At 42.4% G+C, this 6,765-nt stretch overlaps 1 non-coding gene across 1 annotated transcript; it reads left to right on the top strand.

Annotated features, from left to right (window-relative positions):
• Positions 1 to 1,164: 1,164 nt before the first annotated feature.
• LOC120269613 lies at positions 1,165 to 1,271 on the top strand. Its single transcript, XR_005539259.1, has one exon. It is a non-coding gene; the product is annotated as a small nucleolar RNA R71 (small nucleolar RNA).
• The last annotated feature ends 5,494 nt before the right edge of the window (positions 1,272 to 6,765 follow it).

The following is a 6,765-nucleotide window of genomic DNA, read 5'->3' as shown; positions in this document are numbered from 1 at the left end:
TACACGGAATGATGAAGCTTCCCGTGTCTTTCTTCTTGTTCGGCATGTTCTTTTGCAATACCGCCGAGCATGAAGCATCTAAAATCACTGAAGCACTCTCCTCCAACTTCCTCTTGTTAGTCAACAAGTGTTTCAAGAACTTCGCATACTTAGGCATTTGGGCTAATGCCTCAACAAAAGGAATATTAATGTGGAGTTGCTTGAACAAACTCAGGAACTTCTTGTACTGTTCATCCCTTGGTCAGTTTACAATCTAGAGGGATAAGGGATTCTTGGCTTGAAAGGTGGGGTACCACCTCTTTCTTTTTGCTCATCCCCTCTTCCACCTCTATAACCTTGGGTGCGTGTTCTTTTGGCATCTCACTCGGAAGCCTACCTTTAACCTCACGACCACTTCTCAAAGTGATCGTCTTCACGTGCTGTATAGGATTGGTCTCTATATTGATTGGTAAGCTTCCATGTGGCCTTTCAGAGAGAGACTTCGCAATTTAACCCACCTGATTTTCAAGCTTATGCAAAGAGGCGGTGTGGTTGCAAAGTGTAGCATCGACTGATTCAAACCTAGTATTTGCAGATTGCACAAATCTAGACAAGTGCTTCTCTTTGTCCGTAATTCGGGTTTCCAAACTTGAGACTCTGTTTTCCACCTGAGGGGCTTGTTGTTGTTGGAAACCCGGTGGCCCCATGGCCTTTTGTGGACCTTAATTACTCCATGAGAAATTGGGATGATTCGTCCAACCCAGATTGTAGGTATTGCTATATGGATTTCCTTGAGGTCTCATGCCATTACCTACAAAATCAACATTCTCCACCGAAGAAACATCACCAATAGAGATCGGGCAATCAAAGGGAGAATGTACTCCATCACACCCGATGCAATTAGTTACGGCAGCCACTCTATTTGAAGTTAGAAGATCTAACTTCTTACTCAAATTTTCCACTTGGGCTGCCAATGAAGTTACTACATCTATCTCATGGAGACCGGCCACCTTTTTCTTCTCCCTAGCATTCCATTGGTAGCTGTTTAACCCCATTTCTTCAATCAACGGGCGGGCCTCACCGGGGGTCTTGCTACCTAAGGTACCTCCTGCTACTGCATCCAAGAGTTGCCTTGTACTCGGCTTCAAACCATTGTAAAAGGTTTGAACAATCATCCACTCCGAGAATCCGTGTTGCGGGCACTTCCTCAAGAGCTCCTTGAACCTTTCCCATGTCTCAAATAGAGACTCCAATTCCAACTGAACAAAGGATGAGATCTCGTTCCAAAGCTTTGCTAATTTTCCGGGAGGGAAATAACGGGTTAGGAAAGCTTTCACCATCTTCTCCCACGTGGTAATTGACGCTCTAGGTAACGAGTGTAGCCACTGCTTCGCTCTCCCATTTAGGGAAAATGGGAAGTCTCTCAATTTGCTGGCATCATCCGTCACCCCATTTATCTTCAGCATATCACACACCTCGAGAAAGCTCTCTATATGAATGTTTGGATCCTCATTGGCCAAACCATTGAATTGTGCGGACTGCTGCAACATGTGGATGAATGCCGGCTTCAACTCAAAGTTCTGAGGTGTAATCGGGGGACGGACAATACTCGATTGTGTCCCCAACACTGAAGGTCTGGCATAATCGGATAGTGTTTGCTGTTGCTCATTCTGTTCTGCCATGTTTTCAGATTCTTCCGCTTCCAAATGAGCTGGACTAGACTGTTCTTGCACATGCTCTTTCCCTTTTCTTCTAAGTGTACGTTCAAGCTCAGGATCCCCTTCAATCAATATTGAGGGATTCCCTCGGGTCATAACCTATAGCTGCAACCAAAAAGAAAGAAAAAGAAATCAGAATGATGATAGAATAAGAAGATATAAAATAGAATATATGGTGAAATAGCTAAGAAAACAAAGTGTAAAGTATCTCTAAATGCCTACTCCCCGTCAACGGCGCCAAAAACTTGACAAGGTCCACTTGCATATATCCCGCAAGTGCAAGGGTTTGTCGAAGTAATAATCCCAGGTGAGCGGGTATCGAATCCACTGGGAATAGGGAATAAAAATACTTAATTCGATTTTTAGCTATGTGAAAGATCAGTGATGATAAGTGTGACAATGATTCAATTCTCAACAATAAAAACAACAAGTAAGAGAGCAAAAGTAAAGAAAGGGGGTAAGGCAATCGATAAAGATTGGGTACTCGGATAATGCTCAGCCAAGGATAATTGTTTCAAGTGCAAGAACCCTCTATTATGCTTCCTAATCAATGCAATGGTGAGTCATGGAAATCCTTAATTACATAGTCCCAAATCTAAGGTCAACTATGCCTAACTCTATACATGTCCCGGAGGAGAAATCGAACAATCTCAACACCTCGCACTCACATAGAGTTGCAATGATCTCTAGGGATTCCAAGTGATAAATCTCTTCCTAATTATAGATCTAACCCTTTGGTCCAGGTGGAAGGCCCTAACCACAATTGAGCCCTAGATACTAAGATCACCTCAACACTTCACTCCGTTAAACGAGCAACTAAGGCCAGCGGAAGTTCATCCCTTAGACCATTCACTCTATTATGGCCGCAAAGAACTCGAGGAACGGAGGTAGAACCTATCACGTCCGAGGGGAAAGGGGACGCTCCTGTATTTCTCGACTCACCCTCTCAATCCTCTCCAACCTAGCTGTGTCTAACGCTCATGGTGTGTCACTCACTCACAAGGTTACCAACGAGAACTCTCAACCCTAGTGTCACTCTAGGGGAAATGTTTATATAATCAAGCATTTAAAGTTGGAACTCACAATAAACATCAATTAATTGAAAGCATAATAAAGAGATTCAATGAAACAAATACATCCTAGATTTCACAATACCCAAGTACCCACTAGGGGTTTAGCTCTCCATGGAGCTAAGTACAATCAAAGAAATAGAATGTAAAAGCAATGAATCCATAAAGAAACCCCCTCGATAGTCGTGTCGATGGTCTTGTGGAAAGTCCTCTACTCGTCGTCCAAGGATTCCCTCGTCTGGTATAGGATACGTCTCGACGGAAGGTCCCCTACCAACCTTCTTCCTAAGGAATAATGATGTCGGAGCCGTAGAACCTCACTAAAACCTTGGCCAATACCCCTCAAAATCCTAGCCGAAGCCCTCTCTCAAGTTGGAGAAAAGATGGAAAAAATAATACCAAAATCGGGGTTTATCCGGCTTTAAATAGGGCTAGAATTGGGCGACTACATGGGCATGGATGCTTCACGCACCCGTGCGGAATTTCCACACGAGCATGGATAATTTCCACACGCCCGTGTGGATTCTCTGAAATCCAGTTTTCTCGGCCGACTGTGAACAGTGCTGTTACAGTACTTGCTACCGTGTTGCTACATTGCTCTGCTACAGTATCCGGCCTGAATAGCTTCCCAAATCTATACTTTCATCGGAGTAACGCAAACGGGCACACGTTCACGTCGTGGATCACTTGCTTCTTTAATGATAGGTACGTTGGTGGAGCTCTTGTTCTATGTGCATAAGTTGGAATGCTCGAGTGTGACTGCCTTTGTGCCCCTCCAAATAGATGTGCCAAACTCGAATATGAGGAGGTTGGCACACACTCTACCATCTCACATCGACCTATGTCTTTGCTTTTGAACCTTAGCAAGATTTCCTCCAACATCGGTGCATTATAATCCACATTGGCTTCTTTCCTTCATACTTGGCCTCACAAGCCTACCTGCACGAAAGTAACATAAAAACACACATATTAGTATAAAACCTCAGAAAAGTAATGCTCAACATAAGGAATGAATGCTTTGCATTCATATCGCACAAGCACTTATCAAACATCAACACTATCAAATCTGGAGTATGATCAGTTAAACTCGAAGAACGCTATCACCTCCAGCATCAATGTGCGGATAGTTGGCTCTCGAATCGATAATAATCTCCTCCAGCTTCCCACACCCAACAGCTCATCAATCTCATCGGCCATCTCATCACCTCGTTTAACCTATCTCAACGCACTCAAATCCACAAAATGGGACTATCCAAATCAGATTCTCAACAAATGCTCAAATCAAGCGTGATGCTCGGTAATAGAAAAATCTATGTGCGATATCTGGGGGCCATATCTGCATGATTTGAAAATAAAATCAATTATAAACACTTACAGATTAAAACAAATGAAATCCACATGGTCGTGTGGAAATTCCACACGCCCGTGTCGATCCACGGGCATGATACCCGCACGGCCACCATGCTAGAAGCTAAAAAAATACATCAAAACTCTATTTCTAAACTCATTCTAAGCATGCCCAAACCATATAAAAATAGAAACGAAGCAACATTCACCATTTTAATTAATTAAAATCAAGTGTGGTGAAGAAGAAGAGAGAAAAAGGGTTTACTGATGAGATGAAGATAAAAATGTCAAAAAACGGCCAGAAAACACAAATAAAACCTCCCTAAAATGATGGAGCGAAGTCGGGAGAGTGATTGAGAGTGTTCTCTGAATGTTTGGGAGTGAGAAGGTGAAGAAATGAGAAGAGGTTTTAAAGAAAACCCGCATCTCTTGGAGTTCAGTACATCCACACCGGCATGTGGAAATTACCCATGCCCGTGTGACTCCACATGAGAGCTTCATAATGGCAGACACACGCCCCTATGTGCTCTCAGTATAGCACACTTTATCTCTGAAAACATCCACACGGGCGTGTGGAAATTCCCCATGCCCATGTGCCCGACCCACAAGGGTATCCACACCCCTATGGCTTCTCTGTCCAACCTAGAAATTCTTCTAACTGTTTCACACACCCATGTGGAAATTATACAAGGGCATGGATCTTCACAGGGCCACTCACTGGGACATTCACACGCCCCTGTATCTTCTTGGGATGGAGGAGAACTATTTTGACAAAGCAATTCACATGGAAGTGTGGAAGTTACCTAAGCCTCGTGTGTAGTTCAGGGTGAAACACGAGTGCGACACTACGCCCGTGTCCTCTCGGGATGAGCTCCCGAATATAAACACACGCCCATGTGGAATATTCTATATGGTCGTGTGTTTTCTCTGGATTACTTAGAAAAAATCAGAGACTTAGCAGAAAATTCCTAAATATTTACTCATTATCAAAGCCTGTCTGTATTATGCAAAAAGTAACCAAAGAAACATAAATAATACGCTCAAACAACAAAGAAACATCACCAAAACACAATTAAGCACATGAAAACACCAAAGATACATGAAAAAATCACAAAAATAGCATGTAAAACATAAAGACACCCACATCTAAACTCTTATTCATGCAAACGCTAACTAAAGCCTAGAAAAATAGTAAAGACTTTGGTTCCCTCGCAAGAAGCAATTGTTCAATGTCACTTAGCTTGACGTACCTTGTCTTACCTCAAGGGGGCTCTCAGAGAAAGAATATTTCCTTGTCATCTGTACTTATCTCCGCACCAAAATAAGGTTTTAACCGATGACCGCTCACCTTGACTATACCTTTCTCCAGATGAGAAATTTCAATAGCTCCACGGAGTGACAACTCAGTTATAGTATATGGCCCAAATTATTTGGACTTAAGCTTCCCTAGAAATAGCCTCAGGAGAGAGTTGAACAATAACACTTGATCACCGACCTTGAACTCTTTTGTGTTTTTATATGCATATGAAGCCACTTCTGAATTTTCTCCTTTTAAATCCTTGCATTCTCTTATGCCTTCATTCTCCATTCATCCAACTCATTTAGGTGAAGCATTCTTTGTTACCCCACCTTGCTCAAGTCAAAATTCATGGCCTTGATGGCCCAATAGGATTTACACTCTAACTCCACGGGCAAATGACACGATTTACCATATACCAAGTTATAGGGGGTGGTTCCTATTGGAGTTTTATATGCCGTTTTGTGAGCCCAAAGTGTGTCATCCAAGCGTTCCGACCAATCCTGATTTCCTTGTTCTACAGATTTTGTCAAAATTCTCTTAAGCTCTCTATTTGTGACTTCCATCTGACCACTCGTCTGTAGATGGTAGGAGGTAGCAAGGTGATGATGCACTCCATAGCGCTTCAGCACTTTCTCAAGCTGAGTGTTACAAAAATGAGTCCCTTGATCACTAATGATAATTCAAGGGGTCCCAAATCGAGTGAACAACCTCTTCAAAAATTTTACCATGGTCCTATCATCGTTAGTTGGTAAAGCTTGAGCTTCCACCTATTTAGAGACATAGTCAACCGTAACTGTAATGTATTGATTATCATAGTCTTTTTGAAATTGGCCCATAAAGTTAATTCCCCAAACATCAAATACCTCACAAAAATTGAATTGGACTCGAGGCATTTCATCCCGCTACAACAGATTTCCATCCCTTTGACAACTATCGCATCGAAGAACAAATTGATGTGCATCCTATAATAAAGTTAGCCAATAAAATCCGGTAGCTAAAGCCTTTTTAGCAGTTCTACTTGAAGCATAAGGCCCCCCAATTGGCCCGGAGTGACAATGTGCAAGAATATTCCACCCTTTTTCCTTTGATACACATCTTTGAACTACATGATCTGCAAAAATATGGAACAAGTACAGATCATCCCAGAAATAATTCCTCAAATCACTGAAGAACTTCTTCTTTTGCTGGAATATGAGGCCCTGCTTAAGTACTCTCCCTGACAAGTAGTTTGCAAAATCGGTGAACCGTGGAGTGCCCTCTAATTCTGAACTCTGAACTACATACAAGTGTTTCTCGAGAAAGTAATCATTAACCTCTTTGCTAGCTGGCCCTTGACCTTCATACCCTTCCA

The sequence above is a fragment of the Dioscorea cayenensis genome, chromosome 9, assembly GCF_009730915.1.
Source record: "Dioscorea cayenensis subsp. rotundata cultivar TDr96_F1 chromosome 9, TDr96_F1_v2_PseudoChromosome.rev07_lg8_w22 25.fasta, whole genome shotgun sequence".
Taxonomy (NCBI): Eukaryota; Viridiplantae; Streptophyta; class Magnoliopsida; order Dioscoreales; family Dioscoreaceae; genus Dioscorea; species Dioscorea cayenensis.
The sequence above is the reverse complement of the archived record's forward strand: the minus strand, read 5'-3'. Positions and strand labels throughout refer to the sequence as shown.